Genomic DNA, 16447 nt, shown 5'->3' with positions numbered 1-16447 from the left:
TCCCGTGTCACGATTAATGTCTGAGTGATCCCCTCTGAGGGTCTGTTGGTGGAGCCTGGATTTGAACAAGCTCCTTCTTTTAACATCTTTTTAAAAAATTTTTTTATATTTATTTATTTTTTTCCCCTTTTTGTTGTCCTTGTTTTATTGTTGTAGTTGTTGTTGATGTTGTTGTTGTTGGATAGGACAGAGAGAAATGGAGAGAGGAGGGGAAGACAGAGGGGGAGAGAAAAATAGACACCTGCAGACCTGCTTCACCACCTGTGAAGCGACTCCCCTGCAGGTGGGGAACTGGGGGCTCAGACTGGGATCCTTATGCCGGCCCTTGTGCTTTGTGCCATGTGCGCTTAACCTGCTGCTCTACCGCCCAGTTCCCTACAAGCTCCTTCTTGTTCCTGTGGTCCCTGCACTCTCCTCCCACGTTCCTGAAGGCTGAACTGTAGTGAGAACTTTCTTTTTAATGTAATTAATTAAAAAAAATTATTGTTGTGGTCTGGGAGGTGGTGCAGTGGTTAAAGTATTGTATTCTCAACCATGATTTCCTGAGTTTGATCTCTGGCAGTACATGTACCAGAATGATGTCTGGTTCTTTCTCTCCTCCTATCTCTCTCATGAATAAATAAATAAATAAATACTTTTTAAAAGATCATTGTTGTGGTCCGGGAGGTGGTGCAGTGGATAAAGCATTGGACTCTCAAGCATGAGGTCCTGAGTTTGAGCTCCAGCAGCACACATACCAGAGTTATGTCTGATCTCTCTCTCTGTCTCTCTCTCTTCCTATCTTTCTCATAAATAAATAAAATATTTTTAAAAATCGTTGTTGTTTTGAAATTTTTATTATTTGTTTTATTTGATAGAACAGGGAGAACTTGAAAAGGGGAAGAGGAAATAGTGATAAAGACCTGCTTCACCACGTGTGCGGCTTCTCCCTTGAAGTTGGGGGCTAAGGGCTGGAACCCAGATCCTTGCATATAGTAATGTGTGTATTTAACAGAGTGTACCACTGCCCAGAACCAGAACTTGACTTTTTTTTTGCTTGTAAGGTTATCCCTGGGGCTCCATGTTGGCACTACAAATCCACTGCTCCTGGCGGCCATTATTTATTTATTTATTTTTATTCGGCAGGACAGAGAGAGATTCAGAAGGAAAGGGAGAAGAAGAGGGGGGAGAGAGAGAAAGCTAGACACCTGTAGACCTGCTTCACCGCTCGTCAAGCATCCGCACTGCAGGTGGGGAGGAGGCTCGAGTCTGGGTCCCTTATACATGTATGTGTTCTTCACCGTGTGCCCCGAACTTGACTTCTTGACTTTTTACATGGGTGAGTCAGTGTCAGCTTTCTTTCATTGCTAATGATGATGATGACTGTTTGTTGTTCAGTGATGTCAGTGTGTGTGTGTGTGTGTGTGTGTGTGTGTGTGTGTGTATGAGACAGAGAGAGAGTCTTCTGCAAAAGCCTAGCTGCTCTCACCCCGTCACACCACATGTACTTCATATGCCAGGCACAAGGTCCCCTGGCATCAATAACTTCTCTGATGTGTGGGCAGGGCGGCATCTGGCCCCTTGTGCCTGCCTGCTTCCCCATGGGGCTTCTACTTTCTTTGTTACCGTGGTCCTCTGTGGTCAGTTCCTCCCTGCAAGCTTTTACCTGTCCAGGTACTTCCTGGCTTCAATGCTAAGTGTATGGACCACCAATGAGTTCTGTGACTCTTGCCTTTTGCATGTTAGATGTTGCTTTGCAGGGAAAAGCCACTGGGACACAGAAAGTGATGATGGAGCCTTGCAACCACATAGAGAAATCATCACGATGGAGTGAGTGAGTCCTCACCTCCCGTCAGTATAACTTTAAGAGAGATGCCGTCTCAAGAGAATGAAAAGAGTCGGGCGGTGGCGTGGTGGGTTAAGCGCACGTGCCGCAAAGCACAAGGACCGGCGTAAGGATCCCGGTTCGAGCCCCCGGCTCCCCACCTGCAGTCGCTTCACAAGTGGTGAAGCAGGTCTGCAGGTGTCTGTCTTTCTCTCCCTCCTCTCTGTCTTCCCTTCCTCTCTCCATTTCTCTCTGTCCTATCCAACAACAACGACATTAATAACAATAACAATTACAACAATAAAAACAACAAGGGCAACAGGAGGGAATAAATAAATATTAAAAAAAATAAATAATAAAATAATAAATATTAAAAAGCCAGGTCCTCATTGTTGACTCAAACAAACCCCCCCTCCCCTGAATGCTATAATGAAGTGAACTTGGAAAAAATGATGTTATTGGGGGCTCGGCAGTGACACACCTGGTTGAGTGCACACGTTACCATGTATAAGGACCAGGGTTCAAGTCCAGGTCCCTCCACCTTCAGGGGCTTCACCTGTGGTGAAATTATAGCAGGTGTCTTCCTTTCTCCATCTCTGTCTCCCCTTTCCCTCTTGATTTCTCTCTGTCTCTATCCAATAAAATAAAGATACTATTTAAAAATGATATCATTCTGGAACTTGCTGTCACTGGGACATAGAACTAAATTGATTTGAGGATTGTCTTTTACCATCTAGGAAAAAAACAGAAGACTTTTGTTTTTTAAAAAAATATTTTATTTGTTTTATTTTAATGAGATAGAGATAAAATGAGAAACACACACATACACACACACACACACAGAGAGAGAGAGAGAGAGAGGCTTGCAGCACTGTTTCACTGCTGCTCCCTAAGCTTTCCTTCTGCAGGTGGGAAACAAGGGCTTGAACCTGTATCCCTATGCATGGCAGTGCACAGGGATAGTGCATTCTACCAGGTGTGCCACTGCCGCCCCTTCCCCTCGAGCATTTGTGTGTCATGAAGTCAGCCCTCTTACGTCTATTTAGCTAGTTCTTGTGTGAATGATCATTTGCAGTAGGTACACTGTTTCAGGTTGTCATGGTTTGTGGATTTTTTTTCCCACTGAAATGGTTTTTTCCACACTCCTTCACACTGTTAGTCCTTTGCGGTTGTCTTTGTAATATATGCCTTTGACCAAAAAAAAAAAAGTCTCCAGGTCTATCTGCATTTGGGGGAGAATGTTGAAAACAAAAGTCAACTGTGCTCCCTCAGAAATACTGGTTATATTTCTTCAGAAAGATGTGTTTTATTTATTTCCTATGCCGTTTAGAGAAGGGGCTTCATACGAGAGATAGGAGAGAGAGATGAGGGGGAGAGAGAGATGAGGGAGATAGTTGAGGGAGAGCGAGAAGAGAGCACAGGGATGGAACTGGGAGCCTCGGGCTTGCAAGTCCTGCTCTCTCCTCAGACTGCTGGTTGCTTTTCTTTGGAAAGAAAAGGCCTCCCGTGGACGCCTCTCTCAGCTCACTGTTTTCCACAGGGCTCATAACCATACTCACAGTTTTCTTTTCCTGAGTCATGATGGATTTTTCCAAAAGCAAAGCTAGGGCATTCAGAACTTCCGGTTAAGCCACTGGTAAGTTCCCATGGGATCTTCCTCACCTTCTGCTCATCTGGTGGTGTGTCCACTGCTTGTTGTCCTTCCTTCTTCTGTGGAAGTGGTGTTTTGCCCCTCTGTGAGGCTGGGGCCTCTGTGGGGCTAGGTCTTCCTAGGATTACTTTTATCTTCTGTGCCTGGCTCCTCCTTTTCATGGTTTCCCCTCCCCTCCCCTCCCCTCCCCTCCCCTCCCCTCCCCTCCCCTTCCCTTCTCCTCCCCTCCCATCTCTTCCCCTTCCCCTTTCCCTTCCCTTCCCCTCCCTTCCCTTCCCCTCCCCTCCCCTCCCCATCCTCTCCCCCTCCCTTCCCTCTCTCCCCCTCCCCCTCCTCTCCCCCATCTCTCCTTTCCTTTTCAGAGCATAGTTCAGCTCTAGTTTATGGTGGTGTGGGGGACTGAACCCGGGACTTTGGAGCCTCAGGCATGAGAGTCTCTTTGCATAACCATCATGCTATGCTACCCACCCCTGGCTCCTCCTTTTCATATGGATGACGTCTCTGGAGATCTCTCAGCTACTGAATGGGGCCACCATGTTCCTGTGTGCTCAGGGACTGTTCAGACAGTTAAACTCAGGGTGCCCCGTGATTCTTCCAGAAGTAGCTAGAAGGGACTCTTCATTCTCAGGCCTGAGAAACAGGCCACGTGGTGGGTCTGCTTCAGTTGCACGCAGCATACATGAATGGACTTTCCATCACATGCTAGGTTTCAGGGGCTTCCAGGTGAGCAGATGCACTGTCTTGTGCCCCTCCCCCCAGCACACACAGCTCCCCTTTTGAGGAACATTTCTGAGAAAGGATAGTCCTGTATTCACTTGTTAGGGAACAAGGATGCTAGAAAACCTGTTAAAGAGAAAAAAAAAAGGGCTTCTTCTTGTGAACTGCTTACCTCAGTACGCTGACTTCCTGTGGTACTTCCTGTGTTCTACATTCTCTTTCCTGTCAGAGATTTGCAGCTTTCTTTTTGATAAGATGGGATGTCATTCGACGTTTTTCCTCTTCTCTGTGAAGTGTCTCCCGGTCGCGGTTGTCACCGGAGAGATGGCAGCGTGGTCTTGATAAGCTGTGTATCTTTTGCATCTGTTTTGCTCTCCAAGCCCAGTCTCTTTCTCCCCAGCTGTGGGAGCTGTGACCCTTAAGTTGATACCCTGGTTTCCTGCCATGCTTTTCTTACCCGATGAGTAAAGTCAAGTTTAAGGAATGAATGATCTTGAACTAGGGGTGCTCTGCTGCTTCTGACTACAGAACTCATCGTCTTCTTTAAAAAAATTTTTTTAAGGTTTTTAAAAAACTTTTATTCCCTTTTGTTGCCCTTGTTGTTTTACTATTGTAGTTATTGTTGTTGTTGTTGTTGTTGGATAGGACAGACAGAAATGGAGAGAGGAAGGGAAGACAGAGAGGGGGAGAGAAAGACAGACACCTGCAGACCTGCTTCACCGCCTGTGAAGCGACTCCCCTGCAGGTGGGGAGCCGGGGGCTGGAACTGGGATCCTTACTCCGGTCTTTGCACTTTGCACCATGTGCGCTTAACCCACTGAGCTACCCTCTGACTCCCAACTCATTGTCTTCTGAGCTCACAGAGATGGTCTTAAACACTGCCCAGCAGAAAAGAGGGGAAATGCTATTCTTTTTTTCAAATTATTTTTGTGATAATGTGTGTGCTTTACCAGTTGCACCACTGCACCACTGCGCCACTGCACCATGCTCCCGTCACCCATATGTATCTATTTCTTCAGTCAGTTTTTATATCTGACGTATGGGCAGATACGGTAGCACCACTCAACTCTGCCTGAGAGCTCTTCCATTGCAAGTCCTGTGCACTGTGTGTCAGTGTCTCTGTCTTTTGCTACCGCTCTTAACCTTGGAAAGCGGTAACGGTCTGTTTCTCCCATGAACACTTCACCTGTCTTGGATGTAGCCTCCGCTTGTTACCCCAAAGATCTCCTATTGTGACCTGATTTCCTTCCTTCTACTTAACCAGTCAGCTGGGGCTTCATCTAGCATGTGGCCGTCTGCAGTGCTGCACAGTGACACTTCTGCTACGTCAGCCTCAGTGCATTGCTTTTGGATTTACTCTCCAAAGGCAAATCTCTCAGAGCTGTTAGGACCATGGTATGAAAACTGCTCATAGGGGCCAGGCTGTTGTGCACATGTCACCATGCACAAGGCCCCAGGTTCAATCCTCATTCCTCACCTGCAGGAGGGAAGCTTCACAAGCAGTGAAGCATGTCTGCAGGTATCTCTCTTTCTCTTTCCCTCTCTCCCCATTCTCTCTCAATTTCTCTCTTGTCTTTAGCCAACAAATAAATAAAATAATATATAAAGTGGGCCAGATGGTGGCACAATGGATTAAGCACTTACATCACAAGAGTGCAAGGACCCAGGTTCAAGCCCCTGGTCCCCCCCCCCCATCTGTAGGGGGGAAGCTTCTCGAGTGGTGAAGCATGTCTGCAGGCATCCCTCTTTCGATCTCCCCCTCTACCTCCCCCTTTCCTCTCAATTTCTCTTGGTCTCTATCCAATAATAAATAAAAACATTTAAAAAAAAAAGAAAGAAAATGGCTGGTGGAAAAAAATCAAGATTATGACTTTCTGTGCTGGGGAGAAGGTAAGAAAGGGAATAGTTTGGGGGGGTTGACAGATGGCTTTCATTTTGTTGGCAGTTGAAATTTATTTTACTCTTGGCTGGGCGCTTGGAGAGTCACAATCTCATTTCAAATATCGATGTTTGTGTATCTGAAATATTTTGTAATACATGAGAGAGAGGGAAAAAAACCAGGCAAAAGTTGTTGTTATTATTTTTTTTTTCTGTCCTCTGCTCTTTTAAAGTTGATGTTTAGGAAGTAAAGAGAAAACCTTCTAAACATCATTTAGGAGGCCTTCTCTTGGTAACCTACCCACTTGCCTGCCCTGTGCATTTATTTAAAGATCTTGGGTCTTTCAAAATCAGGTAAGAGAGAGAGGCTCTGCCTAGTTGCTGAGTGTGTGTGTGTGAAAAGAAAAAAATCAGGGGGTCAGGTGGTAGCACATGGTGCAAGCCCAAGGACTGGCATAAGGATCCCGGTTCCAGCCCCTGGCAACCCACCTGCAGGGGAGTCGCTTCACCGGAGGTGAAGCAGGTCTTCAGGTAGATCTGTCTTTCTCTCCCCTGCTCTGTCTTCCCCTCCTCTCTCAGATTTCTCTCTGTCCTATCCAAAACAGCGACAGTGGTGACAACAACAATGATAAACAATAAGGGCAACAAAAGGGAAAAAAATAGTCTCTAGGAGCAGTGGATTCCTAGTGCAGGCACCTAGTGCCGGGTTATAGTTTAACCCTGGAGACAAAAAAACCAAAAAGCAGGGGCCGGGTGGTGGCGCACCTGATTGAGCGACATGTTACAGTGCGTAAGGATCCAGGTTTGAGCCCCTGACCCCCACCTGCAGGGGGAAAGCTTTGCAAGTGGTGAAGCAGGGCTGCAGGTGTCTCTCTATCTCCTCCTTCCCTCTCAATTTCTGGCTGTTCCTATCGAATAAATAAAGATAATTAAATAATTAAAAAAGTATTTTATTTAAAAAAAACCCAAAACAAAACAAAACAGAAAAAAAAATCAAATCGAATCTAAAGACAGGGAGTGAGGCTGTCTTTAGGGCCACAAGGGTCTTGTGGAAATGCTTCAGACCTGTGAGGGTTTGCTTTCCCTGGAGAAAGCCAGGTTTGAGATTTTGGCCAGCCAGCGGTAGCCTGGGAGAATTCAATCAGAGCAGGAGGCGGGGAGGAGGGAGGAGGGAGGAGGGAGAAGGGAGGGCGGGGAGGAGCGGCCAGCCCTCTGCAACACACCCAAATGACCAGATTCATCATTGCATGAAACTTCGCAAGTGACGCCCACTGCCTCCGCCTGCTGCCAGGGGAGAAGGGCAGGCTGCTTCCTCCTTTCTGTTACTGGAAGTTGGAGCGATGTGAGAGGAGACGTGCTCCCAGCGCTGAGCCCGCGGTGAGCTCTCGTTTCTTTCAGGGGGGGTGCATATCTTTGCTGTGGTAGGGGGGCTTGGGGAGGGGATCTCGGATACAAGAGAACTGCTGGCGTAGGGCAGGACTTAGAGATGGGGAGATCAGGGAAAGGAGCCCTGGTATCTGCAGCTGCGAGGCAGCGAGGGGGAACCTGTATGCCTTGAGCCAGGGGGACATCCTCCCACCCCCCAGTCAGCCAGCCCAGGCTCTGTTCTGCTGCGGATCGCTGTGTTTTGGCTCCTGGAGAAGGGGGTCCGGGCTTTGAAAGTGTCTCCCTTTGCCTCCGTGCTTTCTGGAACCCAGAATCTGGGTCGCCCACCACCAAAACGGTGGGCTCACAGCTTCGCCAAAGACTCAGGAGTCCCGACTTCTCCTTGTGCCTGTTCAGTGGTTGACAGCAGCTCAGTGGCCTTGCACAGGAACCCCAGGAAAAGCTGGGATTATCCTGGAGCTCACCGAGAGGCTTCAGAAGTCTGGGGGTTCTGGTTAATTTGGCGGGGGGGGGGCGTTTATAGAGTCAACTCAGCTCAAGGCATCCTTCTTGGTCAGGTGTTATTTCTTTCTCTGGGACTTTTTTTTTTTTTGGGGGGGAACGTCTTTCTGTGGCAGCTGATGCATCTTCAAATTGATAGGCTAAAGCTGTTTGGGGGTGCTGTGGGGAATGGAATTTGGGACGGAGGGTGTTACTGGGGTTGGGGTGGGGGTCCTGCCAGTTCCTCTTTTATGTCTGAACAAGTGATCAACTTGACAAAGAAGTTTCTCTCTCCTTTCTTTCTTTCTTTCTTTCTTTCTTTCTTTCTTTTTTTTTTTAACCAGAGCACTGCTCAGCCCTTCTGGTGGTGGTGGGTGGGTGGGGTACGGGGGGGGGGGGAACCTGGGACTTTAGAGCCTAAGCTTGAGGGTCTCTTTGCATAACCATTATGCTATGTATCCCCACCTCCAATTCTTTAAGTTAGATTTGCAGTTCCCTCATCAAGCTTTCTTGTGGGGTTTGCTCTGTTGTGTGTGTGTGGGGGGCTTGGGGGGATGTTAGAGGGAGACTTTTTGGGGTAACAGCACCCGTTTCACTGGCTTCATGTGTGGTTAACAGGTCAATGTGGAGCAATAGAAGCCCTGTTCCTTTCTTCCATCCCTTCTTCAGAAGGGTTCCCTCCAGACAAGTAGCTTCCTTTTAGGACCAGAGGCAAAGGTGAAGTGATGTCTGGCCCTCACTGTGTTTGCAGAGACCCAGAGTTCATTCTACAAGCTCCCCTTGCAGTTCTGGGCTGGGTGTGATGAGGGGATGGTTCATCAATGCTCTCATGGGTTGTCTAAGACCAGAATAAGACAGGCTGTCTCCTAGGAGCTTCTTCCAGTTGAACTTGGTGGGGTCCCGTTGGCATAATCTGGGTTTAATTTAGTTGGCATTCACCCTTCAGGGAAGTGAATTCCCTGCACTTAAATCACACAGAAATGCAGTTAGGACTGGGAGACAGCATAATGATAATGCAAACAGACTCCCCTACCTCAAGCACCAAGGTCCCAGGTTCAGTTCCCAGCACCACCTTCAGCCAGAGCTGAGAGGTGCTTTGTTTTAAAAACATTCTCACAAACAGGGATGACAAAGGAAGATAGAGGGTGGGGGTAGATCACATAATGGTTATGCAAAGAGACTCTGGTGCCTGAGGCTCCAAAGTCCCAGGTTCAATCCTCTGAACCACCATAAACCAGAGCTGAACAGTGCTCTGATTAAAAAAGAAAAAAAAGAAAGGGAAAAGAAAAAAGGAGACATAATGACATTCCAAAGCAAACCAGAGGTGACCCCACTTCTCAAGAAAGAACATGGCAGGCAGGGAGATGCAAATCAGTGGTGATCAGAAGCACATGTTTCCTCTGGCCTCCCTGCCCCAGGACACCATAGCTTCACTCAACAAGCAGGCCAGCCCGGCCAAACTGAGTCCCGAGATAGTGCCCGTGAAACTGACAAATAGTTCTTCGCTCAAGTTTGGTGTTAATGGAACCATCATCCCCAGCTGGGGAAAAAGGAAATGGATTATTCATAAAGGTTTTTAGACAGGGGCGGCGGTGGGGGGTGGTAGTGCTGGAAGAGGACTTTGAGCTGTAGGCATCTGAAATTGGGTTGGTTCTGCTATCTGGTTCCCCCTGGGTAAGTAAGTAGGTGTGTGTGTGTGTGTGTGTGTGTAACTGTAGGTCCAGTTTGCTTACTGGAAACTATTGTAATGATTTTGGTTCAGTAATTCCTTTTTTATAGGACTGCCCCCACTTTATGTGAATTTAAAATGTATTGATATAAAGTTGCACATAGTAGCCTTTTTATAGTGTTTTTAAGGATTATGGCACATAGACTATGGTGTGTGTGTCTCTTCTCTGTGTGTGTTTCGGTCCCCAGTGTGGGGAATTGTTCTGCTGCATCTGTCTTCCCCAAATGGATCGTCTGTTTCCTTGGTCTTCTGAAAGAACCAAGTTGGGGTTTTGTCTGTATTTTAAATGGAGGGTAAGCCCACATGACCTAGGTCCTTGAATCTACAGATACATTTAAAAATGCCCACCTTGTGGAATGCTGTCCAAAAAACCCCCCCAAATATTTAAGAACCTTCAAAATTAAGTGACAGGGTCTTGTAAGAAGCAAGACATTAGGCAACCTTCAAAATTAAGTGACAGGGTCTTGTAAGAAGCAAGACATTAGGCATATTTCACGAATAGATTTTTTTGGTATTTATTTTCCCTTTTCTTGCCCTTGTTGTTTTTCATTGTTGTTGTTATTGACGTCGTCATTGTTGGATAGGACAGAGAGAAATGGCACCACTATCCAGCTCCTCACACACCAATTTTTTTTGGGGGGGCGGGGATAGAGGGAGATAACTTTATTATTTTTTTAATATTTATTTATCCCCTTTTGTTGCCCGTGTTGTTTTATTGATGTCATGGTTGTTGGATAGGACAGAGAGAAATGGAGAGAGGAGAAGAAGACCAGTGAGGGGGAGAGAAAGACAGACACCTGCAGACCTGCTTCACTGCTTGTGAAGTGACTCCCCTGCAGGTGGCCAGCTGGGGGCTCGAACCTGGATCCTTCCATAGGTCCTTGTGCATTGCACCACGTGCGCTTAACCCTCTGCGCTACCGCCCGACTCTCTATTTCTCTATTTTTATGAGAGCGAGATTGAGTGAGAGAGACCAGAGGACCATCGAGCTCTGGAAGATTCAGTGCTGGGGATAGAACCTGTGGTTTCGTGCATAGGATTCCTGTGCTGGAAGGTGAGCTACCTCCCTGGGCTATGCAACTATGTTTTTATGCTTTAATTTTTTCCCAGTTTATCAAACATCTTATTTTCTTGAGTACCAGAAGCACTGGATCAATTTTTTTAAAGGTTTTCTCTATCTCCCACTCTCTTTTTCTCTGTTATCTACTCCCACCCAGGTTTCTTTTTTCTTAAAAAAAAAAAAAAAAGCTTTTGTGTATCCATTGGGATACACCCTAGGAAATTGTTTTGGAACATCTAGCTAGAGCTTACAGAAGACTTACTGCTGATTGAATACCCTTACAGTACAGCTCTGTTTTGGAGGAGGTTAGAAAAAATGTGTTATAGTGGCTGGGGAAGGATGGCTCCTTTTAGTTAATATTTAATGTACGAGTCCTGGCATTTTAAAGTTTTCTCCCTCGGAGTCGGGCTGTAGCGCAGCGGGTTAAGCACACATGGCACAAAGCGCGAGAACTGGCCTAAAGATCCCCGTTTGAGTCCCCGCTCCCCACCTGCAGGGGAGTTGCTTCACAAGTGGTGAAGTGTTATCAAGGAATGAATGTCAAGACTCAAGACTGGCTTTCAAAGCACACTATGGAGATACCAACAAGATGGTGAGACAAAGGGCGGCAGTGCAGTGGGTTAAGTGCACGTGGTGCGAAGCCCCCAGCTCCCCACCTGCAGGGGAGTCGCTTCACAGGCGGTGAAGCAGGTCTGCAGGTGTCTATCTTTCTCTCCCCCTCTATGTCTTCCTCTCTTCTTTCCATTTCTCTCTGTCCTATCTAACAACAACGACATCAATAACAACAACAATAAAACAACAAGGGCAACAAAAGGGGATAAATAAATATTATAAAAATAATAAAGTTTTCTCCTATCCACGCTCCCCCAAAAAAATTGGTGTGGGGGGAGCTGGGTAGTGGTGCCATTTACTCCAGGGGACCTTTCAGTGGACAAGTCTGGAGTTGGGGGGGGTCAAATGGTGCTCAGATCAGGTGACTTCAAGAATGCTGTATTCTTAGGTGGGGGAGTATTACCCAGCCAGCCTCCTCTGCCCCACACTAACTCCTTTCCTCCTTGACTGAGAGGTCAACAGTAGCAGGATTCAGACTTCTGCTGTAGTATTCAGGAACTAACTCCAAGGTCTAGAAAAGACTACTCCATAGTCACAGAAAATCCAAATTAGCGGCATCTGTCTCCCAGTGTCACTCCAGGGAGCAGCAACAAATGCTGGAGAGGTTGTGGGGACAAAGGAACCCTCCTGCACTGCTGGTGGAAATGTAAATTGGTCCAACCTCTGTGGAGAGCAGCCTGGAGAACTCTCAGAAGGCTAGAAATGGGCCTACCCTATGATCCTGCAATTCCTCTCCTGGGGATATATCCTAAGGAAGCCAACACATCCATCCAAAAAGATCTGTGTGCGCCTATGTTCACAGCAGCACAATTTGTAATAGCCAAAACCTGGAAGCAACCCAAGTGTCCAACAACAGATGAGTGGCTGAGCAACTTGTGGTCTATATACATAATGGAATACTACTCAGCTATTAAAAATGGTGACTCACTGTTTTCAGCCCATCTTGGATGAAGCTTGAGGGAATCATATGAAGCGAGATAAGTCAGAAACAGAAGGATGAATATGGGATGATTTCACTCATAGACAGAAGTTGAGGAACAAGATCAGAAGGTAAATCATTAAGCAGAACTTGGACTGGAGTTGGTGTATTGCCCCAAAGTAAGAGACTCTGGGGTGGGTGGGGGTAGGTCAGGTCCTGGAATATGATGACAGAGGAGGACCGAGTGGGGGTTGTATTGTTGTGTGTAAAACTGGGAAATATTATTCATGAACAAACTATTTCATTTACTGTCAGCTGTAAACTATGAATCCCCCAATAAAGAAATTTAAAAAAAGAAACATTGACCCCATATAACAACCCCTCTAGGGTGTGTCCCCGGCTTTGACTAGTTCTGAGCTTTGTGCCTATTTTATTTCTACCTTAAAGACAGGAAGGAAAGGGGACTGGGTGGTAGTACACTCAGTTAAGCACACATAGTACTAAGCACAAGGACCCACATGAGGATCTGGGTTCAAGGCCCCGCTCCCCACCTGGAGGGGGGATCACTTCACAGGCGGTGAAGCAGGTCTGCAGGTGTCTATCTTTTTCTCTTCTTCTCTATCTCCCCTTCCTCTCTCAATTTCTCTCTGTCCTGACTAGAAGAATGGGGAGAAAAAAAAATGACCGCCAGGATTCCTAGTGCAGACACCAAGCTCCAGCAATAACCCTTGAGGGAAAGAAGAAAAAAAAAAAGACAGGAAGGAAAGTAAGAAGGAAGGGAGGGAGGGAGAAGGGGAAGGAAGGAGGGACCATTGAGGTCCTCAAGGGGGTGAGATAAACAAATGAAACAAATCATTCCACATACAAACTGTCTCTAAGACTTTGTGAGAACTGTGGTCAAGACTGGGAGAATGGGGACACAGAGCTGTGGAGGTATCTGCAGTGTGGAACTATAACACATATAACACATTTTCTGACAGAAATAGAGAGGGAGAGGGCCGAGCAGTGTTCATCATTTCCACCTAGCAGCGGAAGAAGTCCCGGGTGGTGGCACACCTGGTTGAGCGCACACACTACCTTGTCACAGGACCCAGGTTCAGTGCCCCAACCTGCCATCTGAAAAGCCTCACAAGAGGTGAAGCAGGGCTACAGGTGTCTCTTTTCTTCTCCCTCTTCCCCTTTCCCTCTCAATTGCTCTGTCTCTAAAGCCAGGAAATAAACTACTTAAAAAAAAGAAAGAAGGAGGAGGAGGAGAAGGAAGGAAGGAAGGAAGGAAGGAAGGAAGGAAGGAAGGAAGGAAAAAATGCAAACTCCGAGAGGCTAAGCAATTTTCTCAAGCACACACAGTGAAAAGTGGTAGGGAAGAAATTCAAAACCAGTTCTTGCAGACACATGAGCACATATTCTCACATTACTGTATACTCAACACCAGTTATCTATTTTTTATTATTATCTTTATTTATTGGATAGAGACAGCCAGAAATCAAGAGGGAAGGGGGTGATAGAGAGGGAGAGAGGCAGAGAGACCTGCAGCCCTGCTTCACCACTCTCAAAGCTTTCCCCCTGCAGGAGGGGACCAGAGGCTCCAGCCTGAGTAGTGTTCCATTGTGTATATAGACCACAAGTTGCTCAGCCACTCATCTGTTGTTGGACACCTGGGTTGCTTCCAGGTTTTGGCTATTACAAATTGTGCTGCTGTGAACATAGGTGCACACAGATCTTTTTGGATGGGTGTGTTGGCTTCCTTAGGATATATCCCCAGGAGAGGAATTGCAGGATCATAGGGTAGGCCCATTTCTAGCCTTCTGAGAGTTCTCCACAGAGGTTGGACCAATTTACATTCCCACCAGCAGTGCAGGAGGGTTCCTTTGTCCCCACAACCTCTCCAGCATTTGTTGCTGCTCCCTGGGGTGACACTGGGAGACAGATGCTGCTAATCTGGATTTTCTGTGACTATAGAGTAGTCTTTTCTAGACCTTGGAGTTAGTTCCTGAATACTATAGCGGAAGTGTGAATCCTGCTACTGTTGACCTCTCAGTCAAGGAGGAAAGGAGTTAGTGTGGGGCAGAGGAGGCTGGCTGGTTAATACTCCCCCACCAGGCCGGGGGTGGCACAGTGGGTTAAGTGCATGTGGAGCAAAGCGCAAGGACCTGTGAGGATGCCGGTTCAAGCCCCCGGCTCCCCATCTGCAGGGGAGTCGCTTCACAGGCGGTGAAGCAGGTCTGCAGGTGTCTATCTTTCTCTCTCCCTCTCTGTCTCTCCTCCTCTCTCCATTTCTTTCTGTCCTATCTTAACAACGACAACATCAATAATAACAACAACAATAATGACTACAACAATGGAACAACAAGGGCGACCAAAAGGAAAACATGGCCTCCAGGAGCAGTGGATTCCTAGTGCTGGCACTGAGCCCCAGCAATAACCCTGGGGGAAAAATAAAATAAAATAAAATAAAATACTACCCCATGGAGGAATACAGCATTCTTGAAGTCACCTGATCTCAGCATCATTTGTTTCCCGATCTCCCTCCCCCAGATTTGGCCACTGAAAGGTCCCCTGGAGTAAATGGCATAATTAGTTCGTATTTATGGAGGCATTTGGCTACCAGGGGGGTCAGAGTGGGCCTGGGGTGGACCTGTGCGATCATGGGAGAGGCTGCTGAGTACACACTTCCTTGAATTGGCCTCAGCTGCGTGGTTATTTTCGAAGATGACAGCTTGTCTCTCTGTCCTTGTCGGCTGTGACCGGGTGTGCTGAGTGAATGCTCCGAGGCTGCTGCATGTGCTCGGTGCTGGCTTAATGAATACCGAGGCTGGCTGGACAGTGGTGCACCCAGTAGAGTGCACATGCTACAAAGCACAAGGGCCTGGGTTCAAGCCCCTGGTCCCTACCTGCAGGGGAGAAGCTTTGTGAGTGTAAAAGCAGTAGATCTCTCTCTCTCTCTCTCTCTCTCTCTCTCTCTATTTCTTCTTCTTCTTCCCCTTCTTCTTCTTCTTCTTCTTCTTCTTCTTCTCTCTAGATTTTTCTCTGTCTATACCCAATAAATAAATAATAAAATAAAAATGAGTAAAAAGGGAGATTTGGTATCACCAGCTGTCTCACCATCTTTTTTTTTCTCTTCCCTTTTGTTGCCCTTGTTTTATTGTTGTAGTTATTGATGTTGTCATTGTTGGTTAGGACAGAGAAAAATGGAGAGGGGGGGAAAACAGAGAGGGGGAGTGATAGACACCTGCAGACCTGCTTCACTGCTTGTGAAGTGACTCCCTTGAAGGTGGGGAGCCGGGGGTTTTGCGCCACGTGCACTTAACCCGCTGTGCTACCACCTGACCCCTTTGTCTCACCATCTTGTTGGTATCTGCACAGTGTGTTCTTGAGTCTTGGCATGTATTCCTTCATAACACTTTTTTTTTTTTTTCATTTCTTTTCGATCAGAGTTAGCGCTGGGGTTTAGTGCCTACTCTACAACTCCACTGTTCCTGGCAGCCTCCTTTCTTGTTACATCTTCCTTCCTTCCTTCCTTCCTTCCTTCCTTCCTTCCTTCCTTCCTTCCTTCCTTCCTTTCTTTCTTTCTTCCTTTTTTAAAGATAGAAGAGATGGAGGGGGCTGGGTGGTGGCACACCCTGTTAAGCACACATAGTACCAAGCACAAGGACCAGCTCAAGGATCCGGGTTTGAGCTCCCACTCCCCTTCTGCAGGGGGAATGCTTCATGAGTGAGGACGCAGGTCTGCAGGTGTCTGTCCTCTCTCCCTCTCTATCTCCCCTTCTTCTCTCAATTTTTCTCTGTCCTATCCAAGAAAATGGGGAGAAGAAAAATGGCCACGAGGAGCATTGGATTCCTAGTGCCTGCGTTGAGCCCCAATGATAACTCTAGAGGCAATAAAATAAAAAGAGGAAGAGAGACAGAGAAATACCTGTTGCACTGCTCAGCCACACATGAAGCCGTCCCCCCCCCCCCCGCAGATGGGGACGGGCGGGGGGGGCTTGAACCTGGGACCTCAAGCATGACAATTAGCATATGCACTCTATGGATTGTGTCACCATCCTGCTCCTTCTTGGTGAAACTTCTTTAGGGTGAACTAATGTCCTTTTGAAAGTTTAGGGGCTAGTGGTGAAGGTACTGAGGTCCTGTGCCCCAGTATTTGAGAGCTGGGGCTTCCATGGATGAGGAGATTCACATCAGCAAGAACAGCCTCAGCCCCAGGGCTCCCC

The 16447-nt window shown here is 47.1% G+C and overlaps 1 protein-coding gene across 5 annotated transcripts in view; it reads left to right on the top strand.

Moving 5' to 3' along the window:
- The window catches only part of TIAM1 (TIAM Rac1 associated GEF 1), a 447258-nt gene that overhangs the window by 141747 nt on the left and 289064 nt on the right, over window positions 1-16447 (top strand). Inside the window, exon 1 of one of the 5 annotated variants that reach the window (XM_007533611.3) lies at window positions 7306-7427. The exons of the other annotated variants lie outside the window; for them this stretch is intronic. The gene's annotated coding sequence lies outside the window, so the exon portion shown is untranslated. Of the gene's footprint in view, window positions 1-7305; window positions 7428-16447 lie in introns of those variants that run through there. 5 annotated transcript variants of the gene reach the window in all.

Source organism: Erinaceus europaeus, chromosome 9, assembly GCF_950295315.1.
Source record: "Erinaceus europaeus chromosome 9, mEriEur2.1, whole genome shotgun sequence".
NCBI lineage: Eukaryota > Metazoa > Chordata > Mammalia > Eulipotyphla > Erinaceidae > Erinaceus > Erinaceus europaeus.
Note: the sequence above shows the minus strand (reverse complement) of the source record. Positions and strands in the feature narration are given on the sequence as shown.